Here is a 19209-nt window from a genome sequence, read left to right on the forward strand (position 1 = left end):
AGGCAGATTCCTGATTGTCTTTGACCAGAGAGCACTGACAATGCAATAACAGACAGAAGTGTTGGTAAAATTCTGCAGTTCAAATTGAGACAGCTCCCTTAGGCTGTGTCCACATGCATTAAAAAAGCTTGTCAGTCAGTGAATTCAGTTGGACTCACAAGAACCACTTCTATTCGTTCATTAAAACAGGGTCCAAAATCAGTAGTCAATGGGTATTTGTAACCTCTTTCCCTGTTTCTGCCTTTAATAAGACTCCTAGGCCATTCTTCCTCACTCCCTACCCCATATTCCTAAGGAAGAAAGATCCTGACTGGCTTAGTCAACCCTGGTCCATTGATTATACAAAATCTAGGGACTGAGAGAACCAGTAGTTATTGAGAGACAGGAAAGGTGAAGTCAATCCACGTAATAAAGAATTGAACTAGGGTGGGTGGGGAGAAAAAAGGAAGTCTGCAGCATCGGGTTTAGAGGGGCTAAATTGGAGATGAGGTGGGAATTGGGGAAGAGAGAGACTAAAGCACCTGCAGGAGTTGAGACAGTGAATGTGAAATACAATGAGGAAAAAGAACTTTAAAGAAGTTTTCCCGTGCTTTATGAAAGCGCTGTATACCCGCCTCTCCCAGCCCTCTTTCATGTTCACCACCTTCTTTACATAAAAGCAAAAACAAAATAACTTGGTATTTTGGAGTTGGATTTAAGATTTAAACGCAAAACCTGAAACTATAAAAATTCTTGAAGAAAACCTAGGAAAAACTTTTCTGAACATTGGCCTAGGAAAATAATTCATGATTCAGGCCTCAAAAGCAAATGCAACAAAAACAAAAATAGACAAATGGAAATTAATTAAACTAAAAAGCTTCTGCACAGCAAAAGAAATAATCAACAGAATGAAAGACAATCTACAGAATGGGAGAAAATATTGACAAACTATGCATCCAACAAAGGACTAATATCTAGAATCTACAGGGAACTCAAACAATTCAACAAGGGAAAAACCAAATAACCCCATTACAATGTGGGCAAAAGACATGAACAGACATTGTTCAAAAGAAGAAATACAAACTGCCAATAAGTATAAGAAATGCCACTGATCAATGCCACTGATCATCAGAGAAGTGCAAATTAAAACCACAATGAGATACTATATTATACCAGTCAGAATGGCTATTATTAAAAAGTCAAAAAATAACAGATGTTGGTGAGGATGCAGAGAAAAGAGAATGCTTATACACTGTTGGTGCAAATGTAAATTTGTACAATCTTTATGGAAAACAGTGTAGAGCTCTCTCAAAGAACTACAAATAGAACCACCCTTTAACACAGAAATCCCCCACTGCTGAGTATCTACCCAAAGGAAAAATATTATTATATCAAAAAGATACCTGCACTCATATGTTTAGCACAACACTATTTACAATAGCAAAATCATGAAATTAACCTAAGTGTCCATAAATGAATAATGAGATAAAGCAAATGTGATATATGCATATATGTGTGTGTGATATATGCATATATGTGTGTCAGACCTATATATATGTATACATATATATACACACACACACACACCATGGACTACTATTTAGTCATGAAAAAGAATGAAATCATGTTTGTTTGTTTTTTTTGCAACATGCATGGAACTGGAGGACATGATCTTAAATGAAATAACTCAGAAACAGAAAGTCAGATACTCCATGTTCTCACTTGTCAGTGTGCACTAGATGCTACATGTTTTATCCTCTGTATGCAACATAGTGCTTGGCATGGGGCAGTTACTCAACATACTTTGTTTTATCAAATAAGTGTTATCTGGCTTCTTGTTGTAGTCATCATCATCCTGCTTTGTCACTGGCAAAGCATTGTAAGGTACCTGTCTCTGTTCAACCAGCATGGACAAATACCCAAGTACTTCTGCTTTTTCCCTCCTTTTCTTTCCCAATTCAAGTTCTTTTTCAGGATAATAATAATGATAAATCCTGTTTATGGGCATTGTACTAAACTCTTCCTTTTTATTATTTCTACTAATCCTCACAATTCTGGAGGTAAACATTGCCCATTTTAAGATTAGAAATCTGAAGTTTGGAGAGGTTTCACGACATGTCTAGGACATAGTAAGGAAACAGCGATCCAAAGCTCAGCCCCACTAAGTTTCAGACTTTACATAATTCTTTAGTCAATTCCTAACTTGTGTTGTCAGACCTATTTCCCATCATCTCCCTAAATTCCAGCTCAATAGGACCATCAGAAATTCTCTTCATGTATCCTCACAACTTTGCTTCTATTGTTGCCTCCTCCAGATGCCCCCCTCACATGGTACCCTGCGCAAAGCCCAACTCAAACATCTCCTCTGTCATGAGGCTATCTGTGCTTTCTCTACCCCTCCATTGGCTACGATCTTGCTTCTTTGTCACATTTAGTTTGAACTTCTCTTACAACAGGTATTATATTCTGCCTCGAATTAGAGCTATTCTGATGCACATCTTTCACTTTATCCTTCTTTACCTTCTCAACTAGGTATAATAATAGCAAATGTATATACTGCTTACTAGGTGTCTGAGAACAGTCTAAGCACTTAAAATATATTAAGTAACTGAATTTTTTTTTTTTTTTTTTTTTTTTTTTTTTTTTTTTTTTTTTTTTTTTGAGACGGAGTCTTGCTCTGTCGCCCAGGCTGGAGTGCAGTGGCTGGATCTCAGCTCACTGCAAGCTCCGCCTCCCAGGTTGATGCCATTCTCCTGCCTCAGCCTCCCGAGTAGCTGGGACTACAGGCCCCCGCCACCTCACCCAGCTAGTTTTTTTGTATTTTTTAATAGAGATGGGGTTTCACCGTGTTAGCCAGGATGGTCTTGATCTCCTGACCTCGTGATCCGCCTGTCTCAGCCTCCCAAAGTGCTGGGATTACAGGCTTGAGCCACTGCGTCCGGCCGTAACTGAATTCTTATAATTAACTCTTTAAGGTATGTACAATGCATATGCATCCTCTCTGTTTTGCCAATGAGGAAACTAAGGCACAAAAAAAAAGGTCAGTAAACTTGCCGGGGGTCATAAAACCAATGAGTAGCAATAACAGAGCTTGCACCCAGGTAATACAGCACCAGCACCAGCACCCATGCCATGAACCATTAGGCCAGGTTGCTCAGGTGTAGCAAGATCTGCTGAGCCAAAGAATAAATGAATATACAAATAAATGAATGCAAGCCAGCAAATTCAGTGTAAAATCAAACAAGCCAGCCACATTATTTGGTTTATTTGACATCCAGTTACCCTAAATTTGTGGCATTAGAAAGAATTTTTATGTGTTAACCATTCACTTTAAAATGAATATTTTCTGAAGACACTATGCCTGGCCCAGGGCTAGAAACTGGCTAAGTTTGTGCTGTCAAGATCTCACAATCATCCAGGATGGAGCTTGCAGGTGTCTGCCATTTGCACTGGAGTTGGTTGTGTAGAAATTTAATAACTGGGACTTTATGACTGTATTTAATTTTCTTCCTATCATGAACCATGAACTAAAGCATTGGTTCTTCCCTCCTCATTTGACATTGTCTGAAGACATTTTTGGTGTCACAACTGAAGGTGCAGGTGTTACTGGCATCAGGTGGTTAAAATCCAAGAATGCCACCAAGCATTCCAAAATGCACAGGACAGCTGCCATGACAAAGATATATGTGGCCCAAAATGTCAATAGTGCCCAGGCTGAGAAACCCTACAGCAAAAATATAAAGAAAAATTCCTATGCCGAAAACCAAAGATGAACAAGAAGCTCTCATTGAGAGGGTACCTCTCAGACTCCTTGCAGGAAAGGCCAGCGTAAAATTGAGAAAAATTAATTAAACCACAGCAGTAATAAAGAAATAAACGAAGCATACACAGCAAAATAAAATCAAGTCTAAAATACTCCTTGAATCTGCAGTAGCATTTAGCAAATTAATCTAATTACTGGGATTTTTGCAAATGCTGCCAGTGGTACTGTTGCTCTGGAAGGAGGAAGACTCAATGGCCAGTCTTCCCAGAAATTCACTTAGGAAAATTTATTAGTTAGCTATCCTTGTGTGCTGCCGGGTTGAGGTTCTAGAATGAGCAATTGCTTCATCTAAGACAAAACATCTAAACTCAATGTGTGCAGATGGCTGGCTCAGGAATACCCCCTCTATTTTAGAGGTTAATTATGTGCCCAGAGACCACATCCTGCAGACCAGCCCTCAGAGTGGAGGGTAAGATGGCTACTCTTTTACTGACTACATAGGAAAATGTGGGCTTGCTTGAAGTTCCAAAGATGGGACCCTAAGGGATCCTGGGGGGAAAATCCCCCCATTCTCCTTTTCCCAAAGTACTTCTTTTTTTTTTTTTTTTTTTTTTTTTTTTTTTTTTTTTTTTAGTAGACAACGATGTCGTTCATTTAAAATGTTTACTTCAAGAAATATATATATGACAATTACAGCACTAAACCAAGCACCTTCGACCAAATCACATCCTCCTCTTTGATTCCGCTTCACTCTAAGCCTCTTTCAAATTCTTCTTCCTAAGCTGGAAGACCAGTCAGTAGCCCGCGGGGTCAGCGCCTGACATGTTCCCAGCTGGGCAACTGTGTACCTCTCTCTAGGAGTGCATGACGCCCTTCTCCCCAACTCCTTGTTTTAAAGGATTTAACCCATTAGGAAGTTCATTTTTCAATCTAAGCCAAAAGGAGGTGGGGGACAAGGCAGTCTTCACTTCGAAGGCCACTTTCCTGCTCCAGTCCCTGGCTAGGGTTCTAGAAGTGGCTGGCCACTGGAAGATCTAAGTCCAGCTACACCCAGGACAGCTCCTGCAAAGGCTGGGACCTCCAGTGCTGCTTCCTCAACCCTCTCCATGACCACGACTCAAAGGAGAGACCTCAAGGGTGCCGGGAGCACAGGTGCTGGGGCTGCCTTCCAGTAAAGAGAACTGTCCAGGGAAACAGATCAGGTTATCCCATGGAAGCCTGAGTCAGAGATGGTGGTTTTGGGGTGATATGGACAAATTAGGTTAGTTTAGCAAAGCTCTGAAGTGGCAGAAGCTTCTCCCCTGGACTACTGATTGAACACAGAACAAAAGATGCGCCTGGCCTCAGACTAAGTCTTAGAGAGATGCAGGCCAGTCTCCTCCTACAGGCCTTGGGACTGGCGGGATGGACACGGCTATGTGGCCTCCAAGGGCAGGAGTCACGGTAAGGAGAGACTGGGGTGGAGCAACAAGATCATTTTTGGCATTTTAACATGGAGACAGTGACAAGTGGTAACAATAGCAAAGCAAAACAAAACAAAAACAAAAACGAAAAACGTGAAGAGACCAATATTTAACTATTTCCCATCCACCCAAGTCTCACACTTAAGTTCTATTCCCAACTCCCCATAAGCACCACTGAACTAAATATCTATTTTAAAGTACCCAAACCAGTCCAGACCCTCTGGAAACCAAGAACCCCAGCCAGAGCTGTCGCCTCTCTTGGGTCCAGGCGAGAGGAGGGTTCCAGAAAAGGCACCTCGTAACTCACTCAGCACAGCGCACACGGCGGCGAGTTCAGGCACTTGGCGGGGATGCGGGTGGCAGTCACAGCATCCGTGCTGACACTCGAGGAAGGGGACTCTTCAGTAATCCCAACTATTTGGTACCAGAGCCAAGGGAGCTGAGTCAGCAGAACGGTACCCCCAGTCTCAGCAACAGGACGGCCAATGCAAGGCAGGATGCAGGCGGGGTAGAAAAGGAGACCAAGACACAGGGTGGTCAGCGCTGCTATGGAAAGGGCTGATCCTTCTTGCAAGGACTGGAGAATACACTTGACTGCTGGCTGATCAGTCTCTAAGTGGTGAGTGCGCCTAGCAAGGCTCAGCCCTGGCTCCACAGGAAGCCACGAAGCCGACTCAACTGATACAAATGTTCCCACCTCTGCCCCACCTCCAAGGCCACATGGTTCCACCATCACCTGATTTTCATTTGGACTTCGTTAACAGCTGAGGTCGATATAAATGGCTAAGCACAGACTCACAATCCCCCATGGCCGGGGACAGGGCAGATTCTATAGTGTTGCAGCCAGAAGGCTGTGGGCGTACAGGCCGCCAAGCGGAGAAACAGAACTGACACTGGCCTAGTACGATCTGCAAGAAAAAGCGGGCAAGGAGTGACCCGCTTCCGAAGCACGCGAGCATGATTTTGGATGGAGGCGGGCCGGCAAGGAACTGACTTTGCTTAGCTGCTGCCGGTTCTTGTAAGGGACATTTTTTTTTTTTTTTTTTTTAGTAAATGGCAATTCCTCTTCCATGTAGCATCTGCTTGGATCGCAATGCTAATTATAATTGGAAAGGGGTGTTTTGGGGAGTGTATTCAGGAGAGGAAGAAAGAAAAAGCTTTTAAAAAAACCTACATTGCTCAAAGTTTCTGCCTCTTTTGTAGGAATAAGTCAACTATTAGCAAGTATTTTAAATCGATATCAAGGGGAAAAAACGTACTTTGGAAAGCATACAGAAAAAAAGAAGGTAAGGTTGGATCACTTGTAAAACGGAACCTCAGAGAGTCCAAACAAAAATGCATCTTCGGTCAACTTTTGCTTTTTTTAAATTCCTTGTTTGACTTCACGTCCCAGTGCATATGGAAACGACAGCTGCCGCGAGAGGTGTGGAGTCGGAGGAGTCTCCGGGAGCATCCAGAGGGTTCGGGGTTGTATTCTGGCAGTTTCTTGATCTTTTCTTTCTCGGTCTCACTTTCGTCTCTTGCTATCACCAAGGAGTGTGAGTAGCCCATGGCGACCTTCTCTGAGAAAATGTCATCCGGAGTCTTCACCTCCTGGGCTGCAGTGGAAGACTTGGGCTTGTGGTCTCCGTAGACCAGTTCCCCGAAGGTCGGTGTTGGGCCCCAGCTGATGGTGCTCTCATCGGCGGCCACAATGATGCTGCTCTTCCCACAAGCCAGGCTCCAGATTCTCCAGCCACAGAGGTCCTGCACTGCTTTCGGGTACATGGCAGATTCATGGCAGGTGTTGGTGGCCCCCCAGAAAAACAGACCACCCACTTCACTGAGGGCCAAGGAGCAGGTGTAACCAGCATAGATCTGGGGCACCCCACGCCCAGGGAAGTCAAACAGCTTCACCAAGTGGGGGACCATCTCGTCCTTCTGCTCTGCGTGGCCCAGCCAGGCATAGCTACCGAAGCCCTAGGAGAAGACTCGCTTCTGGGAGTCCAGGACTAGCGTGCACAACCACCTTTTGGTACAGGCAGAATCTGTCTTCTCGATGAAGATGACCACTCGCGGGGGTACCAGTTCGCAGTCGTACTCTATCCGCTGTGCTGGGGAGATGAACTTCCCATCCGAGTTGTGTCCCAGCTGACCATATTCAGGCCACCCAAAAGAATAGAGGTTTCCTTTTCAGTCCATTATCATACTGAATTCAGCCCCACAGGCCATTTTAGTAAATGCCAGCCGTTATACATTATCTACACGGGGCTGCGGACAGAGTCTGTCTGATTGGCAAGGCCCAGCTGCCCCATCTTGTTCTCCCCAAACGCAAACACGGAGCCCGTTTCTGTCAAGGCCAAGGTGTGGTTCCGCCCACATGCTGCAGACATGATAACTTCATGGCAGAAACCCTCGATGAGTCTGGAGGTCTCTATTCTCTTGGTGTCGCCATGTCCCAGCTGCCCCTTCTCGTTTCCACAGCTTCCCTTCAGTGGTGATGAGGAGGCTGTGCGCAGCACAGGAACCCTAGACCACTGTCCGCACCCGGACCCCCGCCAGGCACCCATACCTGTGGGGCCCCCACACATTCTGGCCGAAATTGCGGTAAGCAGCTTGCTGTTTAGGCACTCCTTTTCACCAATCATGTCCCAGTTGGTTGCCCCCAAAATCAAAAGCTGCCTATTACACTTTGACCCTTCAAGTTGACGCGCTCTTTGGCGCCCCGCGCGCTTGCCACTGCCGCTACTGCAGAGCTCGGGCCGCTCGCGCTTCCTGCCCGCTGGACCGCCGCGCTTCCTGGGCCCGGCGCGGGCCGCGCAGTTGCCCGAGCTCGGCTCCTCCCAGGCCGCCGCCGCCGCCTTCTTCCTGGGCCTGGTCGCGGCTGGTTGGAGTGATGAGAAACCAGAGAGAAAAAACGAAGAGAAGCAACTAAAAGACGGATCTGAGGGCTTTTTTTTTTTTTTTTTTTTTTTTTTTTTTTCCGGCGCAGACGGGGGCTTCAGCCCACTCACCAGATACGCTTTCCAAAGTACTTCTACCGAACCCTAAATCCTGGTAAGGAAAGAAGTGCTCACTCTCAAAGAGGGCTAACGGAAATAAGAACATGGGAGAGCGCCAGAACCCTGGGTTCAAATCCCAGATCTAGTACTTATTAGCCGGGTTGACCTTTGATGAAGTGATTGGCTTCTCAGTGCCTCGGTTTTGTCATCTGTGAAATGGGAGATAATAATCCACCTCACTGGGTTCTTGGGGGAATTAATACAAATAAAGCATTTGAAATAGTTGCTTGCACACAAAAACTGCTGTGTAAACCCTGGTTATCATTATTATTATTATTAAAGTATGAGTTCATTGAAGGAAAAGGCTGCACCTCATTTTTATGGATTTCCCTAGGCTTAACAGAGTGCCTATGTTACTTCCAGAATATATTATCATAATTCAGGTGACTTTAATTTGGTTTAATATCAATACTTTAGTCAAAGTGCCCTCTCATCATCTAAGGCTGATGGGTTTTGCCAGGTCTGATTGAAAAAAAATATATGCTGCAGTTTTGGGATACTGCCTTTTTGTCTTCTTATTTTATCAGTTACAGAGGGAGATAGTTTTAAATCTATATGTATGATTGTGAATTTTTCTAGTTTAAACAATTCTTGTTTTAGAGATATATTATTAGATGCGTATACATTTAGAATTGTGTTTTCCTGTTGAACTGACCCTTTTTATCATGAAATGTCACTCTCTATATATCTAGTATTACTCTTTGTCTTAAATTATACTTTGTCTGTTTGTAACATAGCTGTGCCAGCTTTCCTTTGGTTAGTGTTTGCATGGTATAAGGTTACCATCCTTTGACTTTCACCCTATCTGTGTCCTTAGATTTAATGTGTGTCTTACAAGCAGGAATTATTTGGGATAATTTTTAAAATTCACTCTGGCAAGCTTGGTTTTTCAATTATAGTATTTAATCCGCTCACATTTAATGTAATTACTAATATATTTGGGTATAAGTCTACTATTTTGCTTTTCGTCTCTATTAAATCATCTGTTTTTTGTTCCTTTGATGATGCTTTCTTGACTTCTGTTTAATTAGTGAAGTATTTTTCAGCATTCCATTTTGCTTTTTCCGTTAGTTCTTAAACATTTTTGAATTATATTTCTAGTGAATATAAAACATAATTTAATGATTGTAATATGCATCTCATTCCAGACTAAGTATAATTTACCTTAAATTAGTAGTTTCACCACTTCATGAGTAGTGCAAAAACTTCAAAATAGTTTAGCTCCATTTACTTTCCTCCTGCCTTTGTGATATTGTTTTTAATATTTTACATTCACAAATGACACAAACCCTACACGACATGATTGCTGTTGCTGCTTTAAAGAATGTAAAAGATAAAATAAAAATTTATTTTAAATATGGGGGCAAGACAGTGACTCATGTCTGTAACCTCAGCACTTTCAGTGGCCAAGGAGGGAAAAACACTTGAGTTTGGGAGTTCAAGACTTGCCTGGGCAACATAGTGAAACCTCATCTGTACTAAATACTAAAACAAAAAATTAAAATAAAAATAAATTAGTTGGGTGTGATGATACATGCCTGTAGTCCCAGCTACTAGGGAGGCTGAGGCAGGAGGATTGCTTGAGCCTGAGATATTAAAGCTGTAGTGAGTTATGGTCATGCCTCTGCATGCCAGCCTAGGTGACAGAGCAAAACCCTGTCTCAAAAAAATACATATATTATTAATATATAATATATATTACATATACAAAATATATAATGTAAATAATATATAAAATTATATATATATATACACACACACACACACACACACACACACACACACATCCTGGAGAACCTTCTTTTCTTCTGTCAGATATTTGGGGTCATTGTCTTTCAACCTGGAGAACTTACATTAATAATTCTTGTATTGCAGGTCTGCTAATGACAACTTTGCTCAACTTTTAATTGACTGAAAATGCCTTTGGTTTGCTCTAATTTTTGAAAATTATTTTAGAATATAGAATTCTAGACTAGCAGGGTTTTTTTTTCTTTTAGCACTTAAAAATATCATTCCATTAACTTCTGCTTTCTTAATTTTTGTTGAAAAGTTTGCTATTTATCTTAGGGTTGCTCTTTGAAGAAGATTAGTCTGAAGCACATGTTTCTTATATGTCTATATTTTACAACTCCCTCCATCACGTAATGTAAGCTACTTAGTGGCAGGGACCATGTGTGACTTGTTCATCAGCAGCATCTAGAATTGTGCCTGGCATGTCTATATTCAAGGCATATTTTTGAAAGCATTTATAAATCAATGAATGAATTGTACATCATGAGCACAAGGCAATGCCCAACACGAAGTAACCACTTACCAAAGAGTGAATAAATTCAGTCATTGCTCCTGGAGAAGATCTCTACTGTTATTTCTAAGTTCACAATACCATTCAGACTGTTGTGTAGACCTCTAGCTTAAATTAAATTTGACCACTGCATAAACATTATCTTGACCACTTATAGTAGTTTTGAAAAATTCTACTTATATATTATCTTGATAATAACATCTGAAAATATGACATTAGTGATTCTTTTTAGATTATTTATTACATTGAAGATGAGCCAAGCCAAAATGTGTTCTTTTGGAATTAGCTTTCAAATAAAATTTACTTCATAATGTAATCTCCAAAGAGTGAAACTTTTTAAGACACAGATATTAAAAGAAGTTTCAGGGGATTTTAATGAAATAAATATGGAGGTCATCCCTGCATCAGTTTTAACAACCATAAGAGCCAGACTTACAGATAGATGAAATTTCTTCTCCTTGTCAAAGGGAAGGAAGACCCTGTATTTTAAAACAGATCTGTCTTACAGTTTACTCTCAGCTACTTTTTGCAGCCTCAGGACATTTCATCGTCTTGTTGGTTTATAAACGATACAGAATAAACTTAAGTTGCACCTAAGTGGTTACTTTACAACCCAAGAAGCAAGCCATTGAAGTTCAAATGCTTATCCAACCTCTAGTTCTTTGATGACATGATAAAAACAGATAGGCTATGCATTTGTTGGAGAGGACTACTGATGTGCCATATCTGATAAAGGGTGTAGAAAATTATGGAGAAATGAAAAACCTGACCATTTCTTTCTGAGCCATAATATAAAATGTAGCTTCATTTTTTGAATCCTTAAAATGGCAACCGTTTTCAAACATAAGCATGAAGGGTGCTATAGAGTTCACTACATAGTCTTTGGATAATCCACATCCTGGAACTTATCTAACACTGAGAAGACCTGAGACTTGGCTATCTTAGTATTTTGAAGCATTCATCTGAAACCAAGTTGTCTTAAAAGCAGCAACAGCAATGAATACCTTATTTGTTTATTCGGCAAATAGTTGTTGGCCACCTGTTACGTGCTTAGGTTCTTGGGATGGAGTGGTGAATAAAATAGTCAACATCAAAATGGTCAAGCAACTCACATTCAGTGGGAGAGCCTGAGAAGAGGGACAGAGCATAGGCATGATCAGGAAAGTGCCCTGACCAGGAAAGGGCAGGTTACAAAGCTGGCAAGAATGGAAAGTACAGGAGTCAGCCAGATGATGGTAGGGCAGAAACTGTGGGGTGGAGATGGAGAAGGTGGGCTGGAGATGAAGAACTTGGGAACATTCACAATGAGGCAAGTGATTTTCTAGGAACTAGGAGCATGGAGATAGCAAAACTTTCTGACTATGAACACATTCCCCACTGTAATGGATGCCATCTGAGGCAGACAAGAACCCATAAAGAGAACGGTTCTAGCTCTGTGGAAATTTCTGTCTGGAAATTCCCGTGGACCTACTGTTACTGATACTTATTTCTTATAAGCATCTATTAATATGGTAATACCAGCAACTATTTGTTGCATGCTTGCTGTATCAAAGGCATTGCCCTGAGGGTGGTGGAGGCCAACTCATCTCATCCTCTACTAACCTAATGAGGTGAGCACTTTTTTTCCATAAAATAGATGTGGCCAAAAAGCCTTAGGAAGGGTAATTTGCTCAAGTTCACAGAACTAATAAATTGTGGAGCCAAGGTATTAACTTGGGTCTGCCAGATAGCAGAACTATTGTATTTGGTAGAGGTCAAAATATGTGACTAAGTATACAGAATTATTCAACAATTATTTATCCAGTATCTACCATGGCCAGGCACTACACTAAAATCATAGATCCAAGGAAACCTTAAACCATTTCTGGCCCAATCCTCTCATTTTAGGTGTGAGAAAACTGAGGCTCACAGAAGCTGACAGACTTAATAATATGTCATACTGTCTATGTCAACTATGAATGGGAGAGAAAACATAAAAAGAACAGAAGAAATAATGGATCTGTGGATTTTAATTTTAAAACATTTAAAAGATTGAGGGTATAACTATTCCCTCAAAGTTGCCCCTCTTTTCTCCAGTTAGTCACCCAGAATGAATATGCATTAGAGGAAAGTTTAAATCGAAATCATTTAAATGACATCAACTTTTCCCGCCAAAAATGCTTTTAAGGTGAAGACTGTAGCTTGTATGTCTTTGTGTTTTTGCATTTTTATAACATACTCTTAGGTACCCCTCCTGGAGTAATCCTTCGATGTGTTTATAATGACTTGTATAGACTGGCGGGAGATTGGTCTACTTAAAAATGGCAACTGAAAGACCTTGCAAGACCTTCCCAACAAACAATTCTTGGCTTTTAACTGGAGTCGGGAAGTCTTTAAACATTCCCCACACTGGTCCACCAAACACTGGAATTTGCCATTGCCATGGCATCACATGAGATGCAGTCACTAAATTAACATCTGGGTATGGTTATCAGTTTCTTTTCATCTGGAGTATTCATTTTTAAAGTTTGACCCATGCTTCCCATTTATTTTTCAGAAGGTAAATAAGATTCCAAATGTTTTAAGCAACCCATAACACAGGCACCAACCTGCCTCCATTCTTGGAAACCACGCACAAGAGAAAAACCTCTATAAGCTAAGTCACACCCGAGTAATTTGGGCAAATTGCAGTGGGGAAGGAGATCAGGGCATATTAATTACTTGGCAAGGGTGTTCTTTATATAAACCACAAAGGTAAACCTTAATCCAGTTCCAGGAATGTCTGACTAATAGGCCATGATTTATGGGAAGTTCCTGGCCATGATAATTCTTGTCTTTGGCTGGTAAGAAATCAATGATCCAGAGCAGCCATTTTCGAAGTATGTTCCCTAGAAAGTTGATAGAAAATTAATGTGGGAAAAAAAATAACCTTAAACAAACATGTTGCAAGCAAATAGGTTTGGGGATATCTAAGGCCGAGGAGTTTTTCTGCTGACAACAGTTTAGAATGGTCAATGATCTATGCTGTATTGAGCCTCTCCAAACTTATTTAAAGATAGACTTTCTTTTGCCGAGTAATCTCACCTTTATCTTTTCCTTGCTGTGTGTCCTCATGTCCTAGGCCCAGTCCCTAACCACTCTAATATTTACCTCTCTCACTTAAAAAATAGAATAACACTTCATATCATGAGGTTAATATAAGGATTAAGTGTAATTTACATACATCTATAGTTGCCCTGTAAATGATAAAGTACTAGACAAATGTCTGTGTTTTTAGGCAGGGCCATAACCCTGGTGGTAAAATTAAAATATATGTCTCTTCGCACTTTTTAGCTCATTTAGACATGTATATAGTCCTTATGGCTTAAAAGTTTGTCTTTCTTGAGCAACCTCATCCCTGCTTAAGCTACTTTGGCCTGTTTCTTAAAATTCTGCCCATAGCCTCATTGTTGCATTTGCCCTGCCCGTTGTAGTACACACGTGTACACAGCATTTTCCAAGGTATAAAATTTTGAGGAAAAATGGGAGGACAAATGTCACATGTTTTGGTTCAGCTGGACATCTCAGTGCCTTCATTATGCATAGCATTATGAGACTCCAACAGGGAAATATAACTTGCAGCATCTTTTCCAAATTTATTTTATAATGGAATTCCTTTTGTCCCAGAATATCCATGAGTACCAGTGGTTTGCAGAACGCACCTTTGGAAAAGCTGCTCTATAGGCTTGGTAGAAATCAAATGGCTTCACTGACAAGGAACATCTCAGAGACTATATCTCCAATAATCTCACATTATTCCTTGATATTGATCTATAATTTAAGTATGACACTTAAACCTAAGTATGAAATTGTGGAAGTAAAATGTACAAATTGCAAGCAGTTTAGTTACATATCATAAAAAGGTTTTGACAATGTCATAGCTAAACAACTTCACCGATAACATCTTGGGTAACTTAAGTTTGCAGAGTATAAAGTAACTGAATAAGTTGAGTTTTCTGATTAATTTAGATAAAATATTGGGCTAGAAATGTTTGTAAAATCTATAAGTGCACTTTTTAGGCTTCATCAACTCAATAAATAAACATATTTGAAGCATATTTTGATGATTCAGGATGTTTATATGTGCAGGATGTTCATTTTATTCAGTGACTATCAGGTAGTCCTACAGAAGTAGAGGGTTCTGGGGTTCTGGGGCTTTGCCTGGAATCTGTACTGATCCACAACATATGTTAGAAGCTTTTATATAAAAAAACTAACAAAAGCTTATTTTCTATGTATTTGTATAATATAACACCTCACAGGTTTAGGCAAGCCAGTAATCATTATCTCTTCTATATCCTACTATCAGTGAACCTACAACACTGATAGTCTTTGGCTGGGGCAGCTGTCTGTACCATGTGACTTGCCTCCTCACTACTCAACCCCAAAACCCCAGTTATTTTCAGTTATAGATGATTAGATCAGGCTAGATACTTGACCTGAGCTTGGGCAATTGAATTCCTTCTCATCAGAATTTGGAAATGAAAACTAAGTATTTGGGTCGGTTGGACAATGATGAGTGTTTGTGATAGTGATTTGGGACCAAGAGAGGGCAAATCTACCCAAGCCCCTGAGAGTAAATGATTCATCTGTTAGGACACAGATTCAACCACTGTATTAAAGACAAAATAAAATGCCTGAAAAAAGGTAGGAAATATTGTTTTTCTCAAGCCCAGACTTGACATAGCAATTTCCCATTGGTGGGGACCTAGGCTTCTGGCCTACTCACTGTTAGGGTGGCACAGTCCAAAATAGCTTACTACCATACTTATGTTGCAGTCAAAAGGATGCAGAAGGAGGCTGCCCTTTCCTATGACGACAAAGTTACATATGCCACGTGTACATGAACCCAGAACTTGATTGAGTGGCCACACCTAGCTGCAAGGGAGTCCAGAAAATATAATGTTTGGCAAGGAGGCCACGTATCCAACTAAATGAAAAGGCTCTATTGTTAAAGGAAGAAAAAAAAATGGATATTGGAGAACGACTAGCAGTCTGCCACAGGATGTGAGTAAGCTGAGAAAAAAGGTACTCAGAGAATCAGTAGAGAGAAGTCAACAGGCAGCAAGAAGCAGAAATGACAGAGAGATAGAGTCAGAATCAGAGAGTCAGGGAGTGGTTGTCTCTGACTTCCCATTTCCTGGACATCCATCTGTCCTTACTACATAGAAACTGGCTTCTGTGAAGTTTCTCTGTGGCTTTTCAACAAGTTCCATTGTTTCTTGAACTAAACTGAGTTGGTTTATGTTTCTTGCAACTGAAATAATGCAGACAACACTTATTGTATTTATTGAGCACTCACAATATGTTAGGCATTGTGCTAAGTGCTTTCCATGGACTGTTTCATTTAAACCTCATAGCAATTCCATGAGGTAATTACTGTTCATTCTCAATTTTTGTGCCTGAGGAAAATGAGGCTTGGGAAAACCTCACTGTTAGCAGGTAGCAGAGCATAATTTGAACCTGAACTCTAAAGTCTTGCTGCACACTGATGATCTTTACCACCACTGAAGTCAGGCATGAACTTGTAGATCTATGGCAGGATGAGGCCAGGTAAGGCTGAGGCCTGAGATGAGGCTGACTCATTAAAATCAGGTAGGTACTGAGGAACAACACACAGTGATATGACCTGGGAAGAAGCTCAGTTGGAGGCAGGAACTCAATGTCTGGGGCCACACAGGTAAGCACCTGAGTGTATCTAACCTGCAGAGTTGGGGTTGCCCATTAGGCATAGTGATGATCAATTCATGAGTAGACAGAAAGGCTGGCAGGTGGACAGCAATAGATAAGCTTATCAACGGGATTCTTAGAAAACTACTCAATATGTTGTTGAAAATCATCCAATTATTCTACTATGAAGAGTTAAACAGTAAACTGATAAGGTTAGGTAACTAAGAGGTTAGGGCACTAAGAAAAGCCTCACAAAGGCATGGCAGGGTCTGTGAACTAGGTAGGTTATGATAATCCTTTGTTCCTTCCAGGAAGTTGAAGGGCTCCAGTTATAGCAAGTTAATTGCACTTGATAAATTGCAATTTATACCAAACCGTGTAGACTTCTGACTCCTTGGTAAGGTCTAGCCCTATGACTTCTTGCTTAGAGGCTTATCCGTTACCACACCTCCTGTCTTTGTATGACCCAAACAACATGAAGCAGTCCCACTGTTGGGACTTGAGACAATTTTCACCAAGCAGCTCACAGGACTACAGATTGAAGTCATTGGAGAAAAGGTCTTTCTCCTAAGCAGAGCTACACAAACCCTAACTGGCATCAAGGGAAAATGTTTACTATGTTTACCTCTTCATAGTAGAATAATTGGATGACTTTCGATAGCATCTTGAGTTTAAGGAATGAGAATTCCACCAGTCACAGACTCTAGAAGTGGTACGTAATGAGAGTGATTCCATAAGTTGACCTAAAAGCAAAGGGTTCTGAAGTTTCCAAAGAGAGATAAATTGACTTAGTTTCTATGCAGTTTAAATTGCTAATCTTCCCGACTATTGTTTCTACTCATTTTGCTGCTAGTCTCATAATTACTTGCCTCTCCAGCTGCATATGTATCTTTAACACAGCATTCACCAGCTGGCATATCTTTAGATAATTTTTAGTAGAATTCTAGAATTACAGAAATCAGCCTCCAAAGGCTTTCCAACAAACCTTGAACCAAATATTTGCCAATGTGTATTCCTCCTTGTAGAAGGCGTTTGAGGGTGAAGTAGGGAAGATATTTTCTTCTACCCTGTTCCTGACAGGCTAGAGAAATATGAAGGGTAAAAAGAGAGACACATTGCTTTCACAGCTGTAATAAGGAAAGGGGCTTTGTGATTGGATCAGAGCCTGAAGTGCAAACAATAATTAACAGAGGGTAAAACCTTAGAGAACTAACTGTGGTGATTACCCCAGAGATAGCCCAATCTAGGATACTATTGAGGTGAGCCTTTTAAGTTATAATAGAGAGTAAGATTTATTAATATCATTCATTAATAAGATTAATTTTTCCAAAAATTTAGGTCAGTAGTTCTCAACACTGGCTGCACATTAGAATCCCCATGCTCTGTCTACAATTAAATCAATTAAGTAAAAGTCTCTGGGGGTGAGGCCTAGACATCAGTCTTTAAAAAAATCTACCCAGCCAATGCCAAGCTACAGCCAAAGCTGAGAACCACTGATGTAGGGATATTCAGAAAGGAAGATAGAAAAGATTAGCACGAATTATCTGGAGCCTGATTAGGTAATTTCAGAATGCAAGAGCTGGTGAAAGTGGAAGTACTGATTATCTACAGGGGAATATGCCCAACAAACATCCTCCAGTGGAAGATGCAGGTGAAGCCTGGCAGAGGAGAAGCAGAAGGATAGCAAAAGAACTAGGCCTGATTAGCGAACCTTTCTTTGACAGGGTTTGTTTAAACAATGGATGTCTTCAAGAGGCCCAGCACTTACTGACTTGTCTCTCCCTCTCTAGGGAGGAATCTGGAGGAATGTGTCAGACAGAAAGTAAAGAGAGTTAAGGTAGTGAAGACACCATGATTCAGCAGTGTCTTTACAGCTTGTAGAAATGGCAAGAACTAACCTCAGAAGCAGATGAAGATTTTACACATTCAGCAGAAAGAAGTAGGGAAATGAAATATTACTGGTATATTCCCCTACTACAAATAGACAAGTGGCCTACAGAAGGGGGCCCAAATGTTTCTGTTACTGTTGAAGCTGGCAAGTTATTCAAGGTCTGTAATAGGCAAAGGCTAAGGACAAAATGGTCAACAAGCACATGAAAAGATTCTTAATATCAGTCATCTCTAGAGAAACACAAATCAAACCCACAATGAAACCTCACACCCATTAGGATGGATACTATCAAAAATGAAACAAACCAAACCAAAAAATCCAGAAAATAACTAGTGCTATTTTTGAAAACTTGTGCACCATTGGCGGGAATATAAAATGATACAGCCACCACTATGGAAGACAGTATGGAGGTTCTTCAAAACATTTTTAAAAAGATTTATCATATAAGCCAACAATTTTACTTCTGAGTAGATATCCAAAAGAACTCAAAGAAAGGTTTCAGAAATACTTGTGCGCCCATGTTTACATCAGCATTATTCATAATAGCCAAGAGGTGGAAGTAACCCAAATATCTATTGATAGATGAATTGATAAAGAAAATGTGGCCATATACATACAACAGAATATTCAACCTTCAAAAGGAAGAAAATTCTGACAGGTGCTATAACATGGATGAGTCTCAAGTACTTTATGCTAAGCCAGTCGCAAAAAGACAAATACTGTATGATCCTACTTATATATGTACTTACAGGAGTCAAATCGATAGAGATAGAAAGTAAATGGTGGTTGCCAGAGGTTGTGGGGAAGAGAACATGTGGAGTTATTGTTCACTGGGCACAGAGTTCCAGTTTTGCAAGATAAAAGAGTTACGAAGATAGATGGTGATGATGGTTGCACAATCATGCAGATGGAATTAATACCACTGAGCTGTACATTTAAAGATGATTAATGTGGTACATTTTATGTTCTATTTACCACAATTAAAATTTTAAAAATATATATGACCAGATATTTTTAAGTGCAAAAAACCAAGGTGGAGTATAGTTTATATCATATTCAAACATTTTGGGGGTAAGAAAGGG

The 19209-nt window shown here is 40.6% G+C and overlaps 1 pseudogene across 1 annotated transcript; it reads right to left on the reverse strand.

Annotated features, from left to right (window-relative positions):
* Positions 1-6430: 6430 nt before the first annotated feature.
* LOC112622593 lies at positions 6431-8292 on the reverse strand (annotated as a pseudogene). The gene is made up of 2 exons (XR_003119007.1): positions 8199-8292; positions 6431-8068 (listed from the first exon to the last, which is right to left on the reverse strand). The product of XR_003119007.1 is annotated as a protein RCC2 pseudogene (transcript).
* Between the last annotated feature and the right edge of the window lie 10917 nt (positions 8293-19209).

This window comes from Theropithecus gelada, chromosome 4 (genome assembly GCF_003255815.1).
Source record: "Theropithecus gelada isolate Dixy chromosome 4, Tgel_1.0, whole genome shotgun sequence".
Lineage (NCBI taxonomy): Eukaryota > Metazoa > Chordata > Mammalia > Primates > Cercopithecidae > Theropithecus > Theropithecus gelada.